Here is an 18178-nt window from a genome sequence, read left to right as displayed (position 1 = left end):
GTCTTTTTGCCCAGTGCTAATATTTCAGGTGTTCAAATTGTGCTCTCATTCCATCAATTCCTCTCCCAAATCAAAGGTGGATGTTTTAACTTTATGTTTTTAATCTCATATAGCATGCTTTACAGATAGTAGTATTTTAAAGATTTTAAAGCTATATGTTAATTCAAACGTAAAAATCAGAATTTCCTGATTAGTTTTGGGGATGGATGTTATTAGACCACAGTTCAGCTGCCTAAAGCTACCACTATAGGATGATGCACAAGGAGTATTTTATCATCATGAAAGCACAGAGTAAAGCATTTGAGGAAGTTTTAAGGAGATACTGCCAAGGAAAACTGCGTGGAATATTATTTTAAAGAGTAATTCCAAAGTGTGTGTAAATCTTAATTATTCAGAATGTTTCTACCTTCATGAGATATTGAAACAATTTATTTATTTTTTAATTTATATATGAGAGTGGAATGCATTACAATTCTTATTACACATATAGAGCACAATTTTTCATATCTCTGGTTGTATACAAAGTATATTCACACCAATTCAGGTCTTCATACATGTACTTTGGATAATAATGATCATCACATTCCACCATCATTTCTTTTTTTTTTTTTTTTTTAATATTTATTTATTTTTAGTTATCGGCAGACATAACATCTTTGTTTGTATGTGGTGCTGAGGATCGAACCCGGGCCGCACGCATGCTGGGCGAGCGCGCTACCACTTGAGCCACATCCCCAGCCCCTCCACCATCATTTCTAAACCCATGCCCCCTCCCTTCCCCTCCAACCCCTCTGCCCTATCTAGAGTTCCTCCCATTTTCCTGCTCCCTAACACATTGTGAATCAGCCTTCTTATATCAAAGAAAACAATCCACATTTGGTTATTTGGGATTGGCTAACTTCACTTAGCATTATCTTCTCTAACTCCATCCATTTACCTGCAAATGCCATGATTTTAGAACACATTGTAGTTTGGTTTTAACTGTCTATGAATAGACCATTGGAAGAGATGACCTGGTATTTAATTCTATTTAGAGAGGATCACAAGCAGTGTGTTTGATAGATAGTGCTGCCAGCCCGTGAAGTACCACTAGACTTTATACTCTGGAATACCCAAAATGTATGTGAGTCCTGAGGATTTGTGCTATTCCAGAAGACTTTTGAGGCTTGACCTCAATTTCAGTTCTTAGATCAGTTCTTAGATTTGAAGTGCTCTGTGTTCTACCGTTTGGTAGATGGGCATCAGATTCCATTAAGGATTCCAGATCACTTAAGGAAAAGTGTAAGTTTATCAGTTACTTCTTTCACAGATGAATGCTTTTGACATTGTATCTGAAAGTCATTGCCAAACCCAAGGTCACCTATATTTTCCTCTTAGTTATCTTCTAGAAATTTTATAGTTTCGCATTTTATATTGAACTCTATAATCTATTTTTAGTTAAGATTTGTAAAAGGTATAAGGTTTAGATCTATGTCTCAATTTATTTTTTTGCCTTGTACGTATATGTCCAATTTCACCACCTTTTGTTGAACAGACTTGCTTCAGTGAATTAACTGCCTTTGAGCCTTCATCAAAAAACAGTTGACTCTATTAGTATGGGTCTGTGTCGAGGCTCTCTATTCTGTTCTCTTTTTTCTTCTTTTGCCAGTACCACACTTTCTTGAATACTGTAACTTTATAGTAGTGTCAGTTCTTTTACTTTGTTTTTCTTGATATTGTATTGCTTATTGTTTTTTTTTTAAACCTCTTCATGTACTTGGAATATTCCTCTATGTATTAAGATCTTCTTTGATAGTTTTCATCAGAATTTTACAGTTTTCTCATATTGATCTTATACACATTTTGTTATATTTGCACCTAAGATTTCTTCTTTGGCTGCTCAAACAATTTTTTAAGTTTAAGTTTTTAAATTTTTTATGTTAGTTAGTGCTTTGGAATCAAACCCAGTGCCTTGGGCATGTTAGGCAAATGCTACATCACTGAGCTACATTCCCAGTTTAAATTCAGTATTTTTTGGATCTTGATCAAAGTATGCATATTTATGTAAATAATTTTTAGATATAAAAAATAATTTAACTAGAAACAAAGAAAGATATAAACGAGTCTTAGTATCTGGCAGTGTTGGTTGAGTTACGTGAACTATCTTGAAGTTCTGCCCCTGGAGTTGTTAGTCTTCAGGCAGACTACTATCTCTTCACCACCTCAGTACCCTTTTCTTTCCTCTACATTTTTTTTTTTCTCATCCTGCTTTTCTTTTTCTCATACCAACTAGCTTATCTGTTCCTTTTTAAAAAATATTTATTTTTTAGTTTTAGGTGGACACAATATTTTTATTTTATTTTTATGTGGTGCTGAGGATTGAACCCAGTGCCTCACGCATGCTAGGCAAATGTGCTACCACTTGAGCCACATCCCTAGCCCTTTATCTGCTCCTTTAAAAAAAAAAAAATTATTTGTAGATTGACACAATAGGATTGAACCTAGTACTTCACACGTGCTGGGCAAGCCCTCTACCACTGAGCTATAGCCCCAGCCCTTATCTGTTCCATTTTATCTTTCCTTGATCCTAATGCATTTATTTTCATTTTAACTCTTCTCAACATTTACCTACTTCAAGCAAGGCGATTTTGAAAGTTCCTGCAAAGAACAATAAACTGAAGAATGTTTTGGTTCTAACAATTATTTGTAACTGATAATAATAACTAGATGAAGTAATCTTTTTTCAGTTATCTTTTATTCCATGTTAGTAGTTTTTAAAAATAAAAAGTGACTTGATGATAAAATTGTAATAGATGTTATCAAAGAAGAAGCCAAGACATAGGGCACAAGAGGGCTCATGTTTACATGTACAGCCTTTTACCAAGATTCCTTTGTTCAATCAAGTGGCTGAGAGCATCTTGTATTTTAATTAATTACAATGTAATGAGAATACATACTCTAATGTTTTTGAAATAAGTAAATAAAGGAAAATACGGAGTCATACAATCCAAAGTCAGTGTTTTTAGTAGAGTTGGTTTATTTGTGGAGGGGTTTTTGTTTTTTGTAAACCTTCTTGTAAAATGCCCTTATGTAGTCAGTTCTGTTTTATCTGCGTTGATGGATTTAAATTGGTAATCCATCCAGATGAGAATCCTAACCTTGGAGTCAGAAAGTGCTTGGAGGTGGTTGTATTTACTTCCTATGTATCGGAGAGACTCTTTAACAATGCCTACTGCACATCCACTACAGATTTCAGTTTCCTACATACTGCTTTGCAAGACAGTTAATTCCATTATGATTTCATTTATCATAAAATGACTCTCTTAACTGCTCTGTCTTCTATAGTAATAGGGGAGTATAAAGACCAAATTGTATCCGTCAGGTGTGTAAATACAATATATATAGAGAAATGCTCATGTAATATAGGTATAACCCCCTAGCTTTCTTTCCTTATTTCTTTCTTTTCCTCTCATTTATTTATTATTTACTGTCTTTTTTTAAATATTTATTTTTTAGTTTTAGGTGGACACAATATCTTTATTTTATTTTTATGTGGTGTTGAGAATCGAACCCAGTGCCTCACGCATGCTAGGCAAGCGCGCTACCATTTGAGCCACATCCCCAGCCCATGTCTTTTTTTCTTTTTTATATTTAGTTACTCAAAACTGTTGGAATGAAGAAATGAATAATGATAATAAGTAATACCTAATCTTACAGAGTTAGGAGGATTAAATGGTCAATCACATGAGGATTAAATGGTCACATGTATGAAGTTTTTGGCACAGTACATGGTACATGGTAAACATTTAATTAATGCTAACAGTACCATGCTGGCAATGATCTCTATCATCAAGTCTTTTCCTGCTAGATAAATAGGGAAGATAATTATTAACAACTAACTTTAACAGAAGGCTGAATTGAATAAGCAAAGGTCTTATTCCTGTAAAGGAGCAAAGAATTTCAGTTAGAGAATCAAGGAGGAATCCTCTCCTTTAAACACTGAAGTATGAATAGAATCTCCTTAAAGAGAAGGCAGGATTCTAGATTGAGAGGTTACCTGAGCAGAAAGCACAGAGCTGAGAAAGTGTGTGTGATGGATCCTTAGAAGTCAGACTGCACAGGCTTTGATAGCGATGATGGGAAGATTGTACTTTACTCCAAAGGCTTTGGGTGATCTTTTCAGGTCTTTGAACTGAGGCCGCATTTTGCAGTCATACAGTAAATTAAATGTGATTATTGTGTATAGATGATTAGTGGTTCCTGTAAATTTAAAATTTTGACAGAAATGGCTAACGGAAAGTGTACAGCAGGAGAAAATGATTGTAATCCAGGGTGTGAAATGGAAATCCCAGGCAGATTGTGCAAAAATTAGTTTTTCAGAGTAAGCCCTAGGAAACTTTTGAAAATGTTATTTGGAGCTTTTCATACTTAGAGGATTAAGCAAATTTATTAGGTAATAACCTCTCTAAAAGAATCTTAATCTCTAGTTTGGGAGAAAGGATTGAGTTGGTATGTGTATGGAAAAGGAGCTGGGCCCTTCTGGCCATCTGCCTGTGTAACTGAAGATGAACTACATCAGGAGAATGGACTGGCTTTCAGCCTGAAGGGAGAGCTGTAAGCACATTTTGAAACTGAGCACTTGGTTTCTGTTTTTAAGTCTCTGAAGAGAATTCTCTGACATAGGGAATTAGCTTTGGGGGATGGATCCGAAGTGCCTAGATTTCAGCATTGCCGACATTTTCTCTTTGATATGAAATGATTGATCTATTCCTTAAGGTTATCTTGTATTTTTACTGATTTCTACTATTGCTTATGGAGATTTTGTGTTTCTAATACTTAAGACTCCAAATAATTCAAGCCTCAGTTTAGAGAAGTTGTTAAGAAGGGGGCTTGATTAAGAAATAGAGACTGGTTGGCTGTTGGTAAAGCCAGAATTTAATTTAAGCTCTGAAGAGTAGGGTTATTGGCTGGATGGAGTGACTAGTGATTTATTATTTTATTTTTTGGCTCTGACCTCTTCTAATTATACAAATGATCTGTCAGCTAGACTAAACTAGCAACAGGGGTGTATGTTTGTAATAACTGCTGATTTTCTCTTGGTATGAGATGGACTTTCTTTTAAAATATTTTTTTAGCTCTTGATAATAGACCTTTATTTAATTTATTTATTTATATATGGTGCTGAGAATTGAAGCCTTTGCCTCACACATGCCAGTCAAGTGCTCTACCACCAAGCCACAACCCCAGCTCTTAGATGGACTTTTCATGTTTACCAGAATCCTGCAAAACAAAAGCAAGCTACTACTTAGTTTATGTTCTAGGGAATACTGATGTTCTTTTGTAGGAGCATGGCACTTATATGACACTTATGCTTTTCAAAAAAAATTCATATCTGCTCTCATTTTATACAACTATTCTGCAAATGAGATAGAACAGGACTAATTCCTATTTGACAGGGGATGCTGAGGCATAAATGAAAGATGGGGTTACAGTTGCTGGGTCAACAAATAAATGACTGGGACAACCTGTTATAATTTCATTTTTGAGCTGTCGCTTTGGAACATTATATAGGAGTGAAAAAACTGAATGCTGTCTCTATTTGTTGTTACTTTTTAGCGGCGTCTTCGGCATCTTCGAAACATTGCGGCCCGGAACATTGTTAATAGAAATGGCCATCAACTGCTTGATACCTACTTCACACTTCACTTGTGTAATACTGAAAAAATATATAAAGGTAAGGGAATTTGTGGACCCATCGATTGTTACATCTCATTTTTATTCTTTTGTAGCACAAGTGATTTTTTTTAGTGCCTCCAGTTATTGCTGCTTATTGGAAAGTTCAGTTGTCATTCTGTCATGTTGAACAATTATACATATTAAAGAAGCATGGCTAATAGTTCTTTCTGGTAACTTTCTGATAGTTTGTCATTCTTTTATGAATGTAGCTGTTAATATTCCAGTAGCTGCATTTAAAATGGAGTATGTGATTCCACTAAACATTTTCTTTGCTCTTATGGTAAAATAGAAATCTAGTTTGTGTCTTCTTTTTTTGGTGATGCTGGGGATTGCACCCAGGGCCTTGTGCATTCTAGGTAAGCACTCTGCCAACTGAGCTATATATATCCCCAGCCCCATGTTTGTGTCTTCTTATACCTGTAATTTCTTCTGTAATGGGGTCCTTTTCAGAAGAGTGTCATATTTTTTCTCTTTCATGTATTATATTATGGATTCTTCCGTAAGTGACATTTCTAAGAATAGATGAAATATTTAATTCAAAATCACAATCATCTTTGGAACACATGTTGAAACAAAAGACACTCTTATAAAACCAGTTGACTTAAGTGGGATGAACTTACATGTTATCATAGGCTGTTTTTTGAAGTTATCTCAACGAAATGATCATGAACATGTTTAGGGAACAGGTGGTGAAAAAATCAGAGAATTCCAGGCCCTGGTAATAGTACTGAGTCTTTCACTCACTTGGAAGCCTTATGAGCCTCACTTAATTTATCCTTAAAATGAGAGAACTGAGGATTTCTGTGACTTCCTTCTGCTCTGAAATCTCATGGTTGAATGAAATCTCTTCATAAGTTTTGTTGGGCTTTGTAAAGCTTTCTCTCAGTAATCCTAGTGAATGTCACCTTATCTTTTTTTTTTTTTTTTGTACCAGGGATTGAGCCCAGAGGCACTGTCTGAGCCACATTCTCCAGCCCTTTTTATGTTTTATTTAGAGACAAGGTCTTGCTGAGTTGCTTAGGGCCTTGCTAAATTGCTGAGGCTGGCTTTGAACTCTCGATCCTCTTGCCTCATCCTCCCGAGCTGCTGGGATTACAGGCATGTGCCACCATGCTCAGCAGGTCACCTTATCTTATTGGACCTGTCATGACAAACATGAATATTTCATGATCATTATATGGTCCTTGGTGTAAAATGACTATGATGAAAGGTCAGTTGGCTCTTCTCACTGAACTACTTGTACTACCTATTTAGTGGTATCATTTCTTAGTTTTACAAGAAATTTTTTTATTGGAAGAATATCTGAAATGCTGGTTACTAAGTATTCTTTTATTTTAGCAGGTCTCAAGAACATATGTGTGAAATTTTTTGACTTTTGATATCTTTTTAGTGCTGGTAGGAGATTTTCGGTTAAGGTAGTTCACATCAAATACCAATTGTTATATCCCCATAGAATAAAACCTGTTGTATGGATGGGGAACCAGGTTCTAATTTTGTTTCCCTCATAAAGTTGAAATTTTTATAACATCAAATTTGTTCTTCATTCAGTTATTTTCTCAGTTGTGAAATATCTGTGTCTGTCTTCTCCTGGAATACCAACTAGCTGCGATACATCTGAAGAAGAACTCAATACAATCTAATTTGATGATCTCATCCAAGTTTCATATTTAAATATGATCTATTGACCTTTCCTCTGAACTCATACTCCTATATCCAGTTGTACAACCCCCTTTGAAGTCTAGTAGTAACTTAACCTTGGTGTCACCTTTCCATTGCTGTGACCAAATACCTGAGATAAACCACTTAAAGGAGGAAAGATTTATTTTTGCTTATGTTTCAGAGATTTCAGTTCATAGTTGGCTTTATTTCTGTGAACTTGTGGTAAGGCAGGACATCATGGTCAGGAGAAAATGTTGGAACAATGTTCTTCACTCTGTGATGGCCAAGAAGCAGAGGTGGATGTGGAGGGGTGGGGAGGCAAGATGTAATTCCCAAGGACCTTCCGCTAGGTCCCACCTCCTCCAGTTTCCACCATCTCCCAGTAGTCTTTTCAACTATAAATTCATCAGTGGATTAATTCATTGAAGAGGTCAGAGCCCTCAATCACTTCCCAAAAGCCCCACCTCTGAACATTGCTGCATTGATCACCAACCCTTCAACACATGAGCCTTTGGGGGGGCATTCCAGATCCAAACTGTAACAAGTGGTATGTTCAGAAATGAATTTCTGATGTTCTAATCCTGAATTCATTCTTCTATTACAAAAATGGCAACTCCGTTTCCTTGCTAAAAACCTTGGAATCATCCTGGATTGTCATCTTTCTGTTATATCCCACATCCAATTTGTTAACAAGTACTTTTGGCTGTTATTATTATGTTGCCATAATCAGATCACTTCTTGCAATCTCCAAACCATCATCTCTTGCCTGAATTGTTGAAGTGTTCTTGTAACAGGTTTGTCTGTCTGTGTCTCACCCTCACTCTGTTCTCAACTAAGATTCTATTAAAATGAAAATCAGATTGTGATATTCTCCTCAAAATCCCCCAGTGGCTTCCTCCCTCATTCAGAATAAAAGCCAAAAACTCGTGTGGTTTCCTTGAAGGCTCATGATTTGACCCTCTGCTGCCTCTCATGTTCCTCTCCTGCCCTCCTGACCTTGCTGTTTATTTGCCCCAAGCTCTTTCCTCCAGGTAGCCACATTACTAGCCTTTCACCTTTCTGCAGGTCTTTATTCCTCTTGTTTCTCAGAGAAATTCCTTGATCACCCACTAACCCTCTCGCAGATTGTGACTATCCTGCCTGTCTTTTGTGCTTTATTTTTGTCCACAGTACTTACGCTCATCCAGCATACAGTATGTTCAGTTATTTGGTAACATATGGCTCCTCCACTAGAATGTAAACTCCACGAGAGCAGAAATTTTAAAGTTTACCTTAGCTCACTGTTGTGTTCCTAAAACCTGGAACAATACTTGGCATGTGCTAATACATATCTTTTTTTTTTCTAAATTTAATTTTTGAATAGATAATTCAGTCTGTGGTTCAAAATATATACAAAGGTTTAAATTAAAACCTTTCTTTCACGGGTCTCCCATCATCCTAGTTTTCCACCTCACCCTGATAACTATTCTTACTCATTTCTGTTCATCTTTCCTGAGATTCTTTAGGGCAAATACAAGTAAAAATAGGAGTGTTCTTATTCTTTTCTCCTCTCTTGTTCACACAAAGATACCACCCTACTTACTCCACTTAATGTGTCTTAAATGGCTTTTTCCATGTTGGTTTAAAGACCCTCCCTAATTTTTTCCTTACATAATTTTACACTGAATATGTGTACCATAATTTATGTAACTGGCTCCTCCTGTTCTTGGGCATTTAGGCTGTTTCAGTCTTTTGTTATAGTATTGCATCAAACAACTTTGTAAGTACACTGTTTTGTTTGTGTGCTAGTATACCTGTAGGGTAAATTTCAAGAAGTGCACTTACTGGGACAAAAAGATTGTGCACTTTGTTTTGTTAGCTACTGCAAGATTGCCTTCATGTGAATTGCTTCTTGCATGAGTGCCTTTGTTTCCACAGCCTCACAAATGGACTGTGCAAATTTTTGAATTTTTGCCAGTCTGATAGGTGAAAAATAGTTTTGCAGTATAGTTTAAGCTTGTATTTTTCCTGTTATGAGTGAGTCTGATGCACTAATAAGCATATGTTAAATGGATTGCATGTAGTATGACAGCCCAAACTTGCCATTTTAGCCATGCTTTGCCATGTCTTGATTCTGTAACTGTTAAAAGTTACTGTAACTTTTGGGGTGTTTTGAATAATGCTATACAAAACAATCTTTTTAAAGATGTTTTTCCTAAAACACATGAATGTATGAGACAAACCTTTGGAAGTAAAATTGCAAGATCAAAGACCAATTCGTTATTTTAAAACTTATGTCTAAGCATAATCTGTGAAATTGTTTAATCAGTAAAACATATTTCCCAAGTATCTCCTCTGTGCCAGGAGTGGTTTAACATGCTTAGGAAAGAGTGGATGTACAGAACAAGTGCTGGGGCTCATGGGCTTATGGTTATGGGTTAAATATGTGACACATAAATTTCAACATATTAGGGGAAAAAATTTGTCTATGTATCAGCTCAGATCATCTCAAGTACCAGTAGGACGTACATCACACTGGGGAAACAATATAAGGATGCAGGAGTCCTTATGGGTTCTGCCATGGCAGAGAAGCACTGGGATTACTTGGGCAGAGTAAGCAGAGGGAATATGGAGCATTGTTGGGTCAGAAACCTAAGGTATTTTGATGTTGTCTTTGGGTATTGTAACACCAACATATATGAAGGTTTGTAGGATCAAGAATTTTTGATGTTTATAGAGGACCTTTGATTATTACTCTAATTCTCTATTTGTCTAGTCAAGAAGTTGACTAAGGAAGTTAAAGAGACAGAATGTTAGTGACAGAGGTGGAGATTGAGTTTAGCTTACCTGGTTGCTAGGACAGTATTTATTCCACAAGACTACAGTGAATAATCGTAAGAGATTTTTTCTTTTTTTTTTTTTTAAAGTACCCAGGATTGAACCTAGGGGTATTTAACCACTGAGTCCCACCCCCAGCCCTTTTTATTTTATTTTTTAAATTTTGAGACAGGGTCTTGCTGTGTTGTTTAGTTGCTGAGGCTGGTCACAAACCTGCAATCCTCCTGCCTCAGCCTCTTAAGTTGCTGGGATTATAGGAGTGAGCCACCTGGCTTGACTTATAGAGATGTTTGAGTAGAACAGGATAAATGGAATCAGCTGTAGAGAGTAGTAGTGGGGGGCGGGGGGAGGAAGAAGAAAGTTTGAGATTTTAAGGGCTCAAGTTAGAATCCGTGGTAAAAGGAGCTAGACAACAATCACTAAATTAAACCTGAGATTTGAACCTTCTTCAAAAGTGATATTTCCCCTTTAAAGCACTTTAATTTAATCTTTATTTCTATTTTTATTTTTTGTAGATAAAGACAACACAGAATAGAGCCCTTGAACATGTTTAAAATGTTTTACTAGAATATATGTTTGAAAATATACAAGATTAAGGGTTAGTTAATTAACTTATTTTCTTTCATATCACTTATTGTTCTTTTTCTTCTTTTCCAGAATTTTATAGAAGTGAAGTGATTAAGAATTCCTTGGTAAGTTTGCTTTCTGACAGGAACATATGATTAAGCCTATATAACCCCTCCCTCAGAAAACATAGAGATGTAAAATAAGTTGAGGCTCAGTTCTCATATTATGATACTTTGGCAAATCTTTAATCAATTATTATTAAATTATCACTTATTTGTTCATCACTTCTATCTTGTTAAGAAAAATGCCTGGCACATTGTAGGTGCTTGATAAATATTTACTAAATTAATATATTTTTTCTATTGGAAACTTTGTTAAAAACTCAAATTCTGTTTCTGAAACTTTCACTTACTATAAAGAGTGTTTTTATTATTTGACTTGCCAAACATAATAAATGCTATCTTTGTTTAGTAAGGTTTTTAAGAATATTTTGCATAGGGTCTTTGTATAAGGTATATTGTTTCTTGGCTGTGGCATTGCTCAGTTACAAAGTTGGAGGTGTCCTATGTTTGATAATGTATATGCTGGATATTTGCATAAATGCTTCATTTATTACACTGTATTGAAAAAAAAAAAAAGAAGAGCTTTTTGATAATGAAAATATCCTTTTAGGGCTAGGTGAAGTGATGCATGCCTGTAATTCCAGCAACTCAGGAGGTTCAAAAATTTGATGCTAAGTCTCAGCAACTTAGTGAGACCCTGTCTTAAAATAGAAAGAACTGGAGATGTACTTCAATGATAAAGTGTCCCTGAGTTCAATCCCTAGTACCAGGGGGGAAAACAAAAGTAGAGAAAGAAAAAAGAAAACATCTTTTTAGAGGTCTAAGCCCATACTGGGTTTGGCTCATGTTTACTTTCTCAGTCTCGTCTCCGAACACTCTTTTCACTCATTGTGTTCAAGCCTGCCTTCTTTCAGTGTTTCACATGTGCCTCACCTGTTGTTCCTTATACACTTGTTTCCTCAGCTCTTTGCTTGGCTGAAGAGGTCTTTGAGGTTTCAGCAAGGCCTGTGACCATTTCCTTCTTTACTCTATCTAGTCACTTTATTTTTCATATCACCCTGTTTTCTTTGTAGCATTTATCACTATTGCTCACTTATTTGTTTGAGTTTATTAACTGCCTTTCACCTACTACAATGTAAGTTCCATTTGTTCAAGATCTTGCCTGTCTTGTTCATGACTGTAACCCTGGAGTCTAGAATAGATGCTTAACTGCTTGTTAAATGAATAAATGCATATCAGTGATGCATTGTATTTATAGAATCCTTGTACATATGTTACTCCATTTTCATTTTTAGAACAGCCTGTCAGGCAGATGGGACAAATCTTAAGAAATCAATAGCCAGAGAGGCCCAGTGACTTTTGCAGAGACACACAACTTCAGGACCAGAACCCCAATCCAGACTACTGTCTTTAGGACTCTATTGCTCTTTGTTCCTCCTCAAGCTGTCTCCTAAATATCTCTAAAATATCATAACAGATTTGGATCCTAGGGCAGAGAGGTTCCTTGAGCCTGTCTCTGGAGAAGTCTGAAGCTCTGGTTCTATAAATGTTAAATGACATATGATAAATGCCTCTTGCCATGCTTAACGTAGAATAAATTATTAATTTTTCCTGTCTTGGCTCAGGTGGATAGAGAGAGTCTTGCAGTGGAGAACTAGGGGTGATTCAGGCCCAGATAGGGTAGAATTTTGCTTTGTTGATTTCTTCTATACCTTTTCCCATGGCCAGACATTTCTGTAGTTGGGAGTGGCTTACAGTAGCCCATGGCTTTTTCTCCTGGATTTGTGTCATATTGATCCTATACCAAGTGGTATGTTGGTATATTGTTCTACCTCATTAGTATTATATTTATTTGATATTCATTTGATTTCCAAATTCTTGTTTCTAAACATCATCTCTCTGATTGTTAACTTCTATCTTGAACTCCTTTTGGTTTCTATATTCAGTTGCTTTGAAACTGTCTGTGAAGTTGTGACAACTGCCTTCCTGGTACAAGTAGCCTGAATACTTGAAGGATATTATAGAACGGATCCAAGACAAAGGAGTGAATCAGACTAAGAGTCCCTTTCATCTCAGTTTGTAGTGAATAGTAATTGTTTCCTGAGTATAGTCTTTATAACATTTGCTTGCATTGTAATTGTTTATGAGCATTCTCCCAAAGTAGGTGAAAGTTTCTGGAGGTCCAAGCCTGCAATTGTTTATTCCGTGTTCCCAGTGTACTTATTCTGTTGGGTAGTTGTTCAATAAATGTTGATTTGTTGATATTTATTTTAAGGGTAATCTTTGGAATTATATTTTTGGCCAGGACTCTTGTTTGCTTTTATATCTTAATATAGGTTCAGTACGTTTTATTTTTTCGGGCTGTGGCTGTGGCTCAGTGGTAGAGCACTTGCCTAGCAAGTGTGAGGCACTGGGTTCAATTCTCAGCACCACATATAAATAAATGAGTAAAATAAAAGTCCATCAACATCTAAAAAAATTTTACAAAATTTTTATTTTTTCTTTCTGAAGGAATTCTTCTTTCTTACTTTTCTTCTAAATTGTTGTGATTGGTTCAGTTTAATGGGCATTGAATCCTGCAGTAGTCAACAATACCGAGGATAAGCCAGGGGCAGCACATTGTTCCCTTCCATTCCATTTCTTTCCTGTTTAGGATTTTTTTGGGGAGTGGGGTGGTACTGGGAATTTAAGTCAGGGGCACTTGACCACTGAGCCACATCCCCAGCCCTATTTTTTTTTTAAATTTATTTTTTAGTTTTAGTTGGACACAATACCTTTATTTATTTTTATGTGGTGCTGAGGATCGAACCCAGGGCCTTGTACGTGCTAGGCGAGTGCTACACCACTGAGCCACAACCCCAGCCCTATTTTTTGTATTTTAGAGACAGAGTCTCACTGAATTGCTTAGTGCCTCGCTTTTTGCTGAGGCTGGCTTTGAACTCCTGATCCTCCTGTCTCAGCCTCCCGAGCTGCTGAGATTATAGGCCTGCACCATCATACCCAGCCCTGTTTAGGATTTTTTAAATCCTTCAGCTATTGTGATACTTGCTGGGTAGAGTTAGTGGTTTCAATGCTTTTATGTCTGATGATTACTATTGTACTTGGCATTTAGAAGATGTGTAGCAAACGTTTCTTGAATAAAATAATTCTTCCAAAGTACAAATTTATTGACTCACCACTATGTATTAATATCCTAAAACCTCACATCCTCAATTAAGTATCAGAAGATTAGGTGAAGAGTTTAATAGTTTATTTCTAGAAAGGCATAGGTGAACTTAGTTGGACACTGATGAACTTTTAAGTATTCTTTTTCACTCGTGTAACTTTTAGACTTTTTTCCTAGGTTTATATCCTGAGCTTGATTCTGAAACCAGAGTAGCTTGGTTTTGCCACTCTGATGTCAAAGGAGACATGGAAAAATGAACTTGAAAGTATTAAAAATAAATTAAAAAGAATATTTTCTCTCAAAGTTTGTATAAACTGTCCTTATTCTGGGCCCCTTTTTAACTCTTAAGTGCTCCAGATTATCACTATCCAAGAAAACTTTCTACAACGATGGTAATGTTCAGTGTACCACTGAGTACAGTTGGCACTTAACCATGTGTGGCCATTGAACACTTGAAATGTGGTTGAGTCTTACTTTGGAACTGAATTTTAAATTTTATTTGAGTTAAATAGCCGCATGTTGCCCTTAGCTACTATATTAGACAACACAATTCGAGATGCTTCTGAAAGCTTTATTATAATTCTTAGCAGAAAGAAATCCCCCCCTTTTTGAAGTACTTTTTACTTTTCTTGTACTACTAGTATCATTCTAAATGCATATAATAACTGCATGTTTGTTTTTGCTTATTTTATATATAATAATCTTCATAAAAGCAAGGACCTTGTATGCTTCATTTTTATAATTCCCATAGTCATTGTATTATGCTTTCCTTGGACTTTGCAAACAAGAAAATATGTATAATGTACTGTGTGTGCATGTGTGTATGTGTAGTATGTTTTATATACACACACACATCTATAACACACACACACAAAATAATGGTGAGCTTTTACAATTGGCCATAAGGATTTGGATACACACACACTTATATATTTGTGTGTGTGTGTATATATATATATATATATATATATATATATATATATATATAGTGTGTGTATACAAATTGTAAAACTCACCATTATTTTATGTTCAACAACAATAAAAAGAAATTAAATAAATGAACAAACACTTGTCATTAAACTGAAGCACATGGCCTGGGTCATGGTCTTGTCAGGTTTGTGATTGACTTTTGTAACCTCTTATTTGGATTTTTTTCCATCTCTTTCAAGATGTTTAGCAGTCTTTTCTTCCTCCAGTTGCATTGCTTGACTTGTGTTAGGGAATCCTTTATTTGTATGTCAGCAATAAAATATAAATTAATTTCCTCAGCTTGTGGGAATTTCTTTAAGTCTCATAAGGAAGTTGGATGAAGTTTTCTTCATTGATAAATATTTGCTTCTCAAATATTAAATTAATGTCTCTCATCTCTCATTTCTGTAGTTCATTGCCTAAATAAAAACTTAATATTTTAAATTGATTCTTAACACACATGTATAAGGGTTTATAGGTCGTAAGTATAATAATAATGAAATTTTTCAAATGGAATACACCGAATAATCAGCATCCAGATCAAAAAATAGAATATTTCAGTACCGCAGAAGCTTCCTCATCTCTTCTCACTTACTGTTCCTCTTTTGATTTTTAATACCATATACTAATTTTGTCATATATATTCTTTGCTGTCTGACTTCTACGTTTCAACTTGATATTGTAAGATTAATTCATATCGTACAGTGTATTTGATTTGTATTGTATAGTGTTCCATAGTGTGAATATAACAGAGGATCCATTTTTCTGTTGACAGACATTTGGTTAGTTTCTGGTTTTGAGCTAATACGAAGAGTGCTCCACTATACATGTTCTCCTATGTCTTTTGGTGGACGTACGTATGCATTACTGTTCAGTATATATCTAGAAGTAGAATTTCTGAGAATATGCATATGATTAGCTGAAGCTACTAAACAATTTTCCAAAATTATTGTTTCATTTACACTCTTACCATCTATCTGCGGGAATTCTGGTTATTCTACATTGATGTGCACAATTGATTTAAAAATTTTTTTGAGTATAAATTGTTGATATCGCATATAGGATTTCTTTTGATTTCAGTTGAAATCAAGAGAGATATTTTAAATGACAATTAATCTAAGCATATGTACTGCCAAAAATGTGCCTGACTTAAAGAATTGATTACTAATGCAGCTGTTTTTAAGGTTATACATGGAGATACAGTGACTCCTGAAGATTGCCACCTTGTGGCTAAAGATTATAGGACCTTGTTGATTTTACTCTTTCTCAAGACCAGAATTCATCTTACAATGCAAAGAAAAGTGTAAGTTAGAATTGATGATAAATGGTCATATGTTAGATGTAATAAGTGTAATGGAGCAAAGTAAAGCAGAATAATGGGAGTATTTGGCAGGGGTGGTGGCTGTGATTGTTACATAGAAGAAAGCATCGAGCAGAACCAGGAAGAAGTAAGGGAGCAAGTTTTGTATATTTGGAGGAAGACTGTTGCAGGCCAAGAAACAGGAAATTATAAAGATAGGAGTTTACTTGAGGTTGTAAGAAAATGGCTAAGATTTTGAGTAGAGTGAGCAGGGGTGGTTTGAAAGTTTGTTAGGCAAGTTTGATAGAGAAAGATGGGCAAGGTAGTTGAGGATCAGGGCAGCAGAGGAAATGATCTGGAGAGATCCGAGATGGTAGTCAAGGGCTGGATAACAGGAGAATGAGTTTTTGGAAGGGATACAGTTATAGGTATTACAAAATTTGGAGCATCTGGTGGACAAAGACTCATTATTTTCCTTTTTGGTATAGTCCCTAAGCCTAATGCTTTACCCAGAGAAGTACAGTAAATATCTGTTGCATTGAGTAACTAGCCTTTGATAGATTAGATGGAGATTTGTCTCCAAATTATATGTCAGAGTTGAGATTTCCTCTTAGATATATTTAGCAGATAACAATTAACAATGAATGTCTAATTTATTGTTAATGCCTTTCCCTTCAGCTGGACATACTCTCCAGATTATGTATTTTTTTGGGGGGTTCAAGATGAGATTAAATAATTAATATGCTTGAAGGATCACTGGATTCAGTGATAACTGAAATGATGGGAGCAATATCAATGGATGTGACTAGATTCTCCAAAATTGACTTTGTACTTATGGAAAAGTGTAGACAAATTGTATAATGAACCCATATGACACTACCTTTAACAGTTATAAAGTTAATCATTCGATATTTTTTCAAAAGCAAGTTTTTATTTTTTTGTGGGATTTTAAAATCTTTATTAGAATGTTTAAAATTCCATGGTAGAAGTTAAGAATGAGGATAGCTAATAAGTTCCCATCTGTGATTTATTTATTTATTTTTCTTTTCTTTTTTTTAAAATTATTGGTTGTTCAAAACATTACAAAGCTCTTGACATATCACATTTCATGCATTTGATTCAAGTGGGTTATGAACTCCCATTTTTACCCCGTATACACATTGCAGAATCATGTCGGTTACACATCCACGTTTTTCATAGTGCCATACTAGTGTCTGTTGTATTCTACTGCCTTTCCTATCCTCTACTATCCCCCCTCCCCTCCCCTCCCATCTTCTCTCTCTACCCCATCTACTGTAATTCATTTGTCTCCCTTGTTTTTTTTCCTTTCCCCTCACTTCCTCTTATGTAATTTTGTATAACAATGAGGGTCTCCTTCCATTTCCATGCAATTTCCCTTCTCTCTCCCTTTCCCTCCCACCTCTCGTCCCTGTTTAATGTTAATCTTTTTCTCATGGTCTTCCTCCCTGCTCTGTTCTTAGTTGCTCTCCTTATATCAAAGAAGACATTTGGCATTTGTTTTTTAGGGATTGGCTAGCTTCACTTAGCATAATCTGCTCTAATGCCATCCATTTCCCTGCAAATGCCATGATTTTGTCATTTTTTAGTGCTGAGTAATACTCCATTGTGTATAAATGCCACATTTTTTTTTATCCATTCATCTGTTGAAGGGCATCTAGGTTGGTTCCACAGTCTAGCTATTGTGAATTATGCTGCTGTGAACATCGATGTAGCAGTGTCCCTATAGTATTCTCTTTTAAGGTCTTTAGGGAATAGTCTGAGAAGGGGAATAGCTGGGTCAAATGGTAGATCCATTCCCAGCTTTCCCAGGAATCTCCATACTGCTTTCCAAATTGGCCACACCAATTTGCAGTCCCACCAGCAATGGACAAGTGTACCTTTTTCTCCACATCCTTGCTAGCA

At 35.7% G+C, this 18178-nt stretch overlaps 1 protein-coding gene across 1 annotated transcript in view; it reads left to right on the top strand.

Moving 5' to 3' along the window:
* The window catches only part of LOC107135501 (UV radiation resistance-associated gene protein-like), a 101354-nt gene that overhangs the window by 20913 nt on the left and 62263 nt on the right, over positions 1-18178 (top strand). Inside the window, exons 2-3 of the mRNA XM_015477397.2 lie at positions 5596-5713; positions 10849-10883. The gene's annotated coding sequence lies outside the window, so the exon portion shown is untranslated. The remainder of the gene's footprint in view (positions 1-5595; positions 5714-10848; positions 10884-18178) is intronic.

Source organism: Marmota marmota, unplaced genomic scaffold, assembly GCF_001458135.2.
Source record: "Marmota marmota marmota unplaced genomic scaffold, marMar, whole genome shotgun sequence".
Lineage (NCBI taxonomy): Eukaryota > Metazoa > Chordata > Mammalia > Rodentia > Sciuridae > Marmota > Marmota marmota.
The sequence above is the reverse complement of the archived record's forward strand: the minus strand, read 5'-3'. Positions and strand labels throughout refer to the sequence as shown.